Below are 1,913 nucleotides of genomic sequence, written 5' to 3' on the forward strand. Positions count from 1 at the left end.
CTAAAAATGTTTTCTAAAGCACAAGACAAAAATGAAATTTCATCTATGGTAGATATTACTGCTATGCATTGATATCTGATTCTAATTTTCTTTCAGACAGAAGGAAGCCTGCACTACTAAGATATGTGTCGACTCATGTGACTAATTCTGGCCAAAGAATCATGAAGGGGAGTGATGTGTTTATTTCCAGGCTGCGGTTGTGAAAAGATTTTATGCAATTACTCAGAATCTCTCTGGTTAAGATAATTTGTTTCAAATAATGCAATTACAAGATGGTAGAGCTTCCTTCAGCCTGAGCACTTAAGTGAAAGTGTGGACAAGAGAGCATGTGTTCCCATGTAGAATAGGTAGTGTTAGCAAGAGCCTAACCAGAAGGCTGGCGGTTCAAACTCACCAGTCACTCCTCATAAGGAGGACTGGACAATCTATTTCCATAGAGATATGGCCATGGAAACTCAAGGAGGGGTCACTATGAATCAGACTGGACTCCATGGCAGTGAGTTTTGTTTGGTTTTTAAGGTATTAATTGGGAGGAATTTGTTTATTACTGTAGTATATTCTATTCTGACAAATATACCCATTATTCCTTTCAGTCCTTATTTTGTTCTAGTTGTAGGAACAACAACATAAACACACACATACAACACAAAAACAGTGTGTAAATTAATATTTACAAGTCTACTGAAGGAGCCTTGGTGGGGCAGTGGTTAAGTCCTCAGCTGATAACTGAAAGATCACAGTTCGAAACTACCAGCCGCTCAGTTGGAGAAAGATGTGGTGACATGCTTCCATAAAGATGTACAACCTTGCAAACTGTATGAGCCAGTTTTACCCTGTCTTATAGAGTCTCTATGAGTCTAATCAACTTGATGGTAGTGGGTTCAGTATTGGTTTTATTGAAGAGAAATGTGTTATGTCCAGGGTGATTTCATACTAAAATTTATTTCATGATGGAATACTAAGGTAGACTAGTATGGTGTGAAGATTACTATCCTGGGATGTATTTTAACATTCCCAAAGGCCTTTTTGATATTCGATGCAGTGTCTTTATTCAAAACTCCAAACATTTCAAATCGTATTATGAGGGATTTCCCTTATTAAAAAGGAAAGCCTATTTCTTAAAATTCTACAGTATTTTTGTGATTCTCCTGATGGTGGGTAAGCATGAAGTGAACAAAACTGTGATCCACACTATTCTTTAAAGAAAGCTATTTTATTATATTTATGCACTGGTATAAAGAATAGTTCTGATTAAAGAAAAAACAACATTACAAAAGAGAGTTATAACTTAGGTCTGAATATTCCAACATATTCATACTCCAATGTCTATTGAGTGACTTTTTAGCTATTATTTTAAGAACCTTATATCCCAGAGAAGTTACTATGGTAATAAATCAGCTTCATTTTCCTGAGAGCTCCATAGCAATTGAAATATTTTCACATATTGAGAGATTGTGTGTATATTTATTTCATTATGAATTTTAAACATTTCTTTCACTGAATTTGAGCTGAGTAGAAATAATGAAAGATGAACAAAATAAATCAGAAACACATTGTTGTATTCATCCTGCTTATTTCCACATACGTACGTAAGAAATATTTAGTTTACCTTGATAGGAGCATAAAATCTCTGCCTGTTCTCATATTCTTAAATTTATATTTTGTTTACTAAACAAATATCTTAGCATATGAATGGCTTTAAAAACAGAAAGGATAGTTGCTTGATTTTTCAATAGCTCATCCAGTGACTTTTTGGAGAATAAAGTTTACAATGAAGTTGGAAAAAATGGATCGGGCCAATATATCAATTAAAGATATGTATACTCATTTCCAAGGACTACTGTAACAAAAAGGAGCTCTGGTAGTATAGTGGCTAAGACACTTGACTGCTAACCAGTAGGCTGGCGGTTCAA

This window comes from Orycteropus afer, unplaced genomic scaffold, assembly GCF_000298275.1.
Source record: "Orycteropus afer afer isolate SDZICR_OR568_19922 unplaced genomic scaffold, OryAfe1.0 scaffold00847, whole genome shotgun sequence".
NCBI lineage: Eukaryota > Metazoa > Chordata > Mammalia > Tubulidentata > Orycteropodidae > Orycteropus > Orycteropus afer.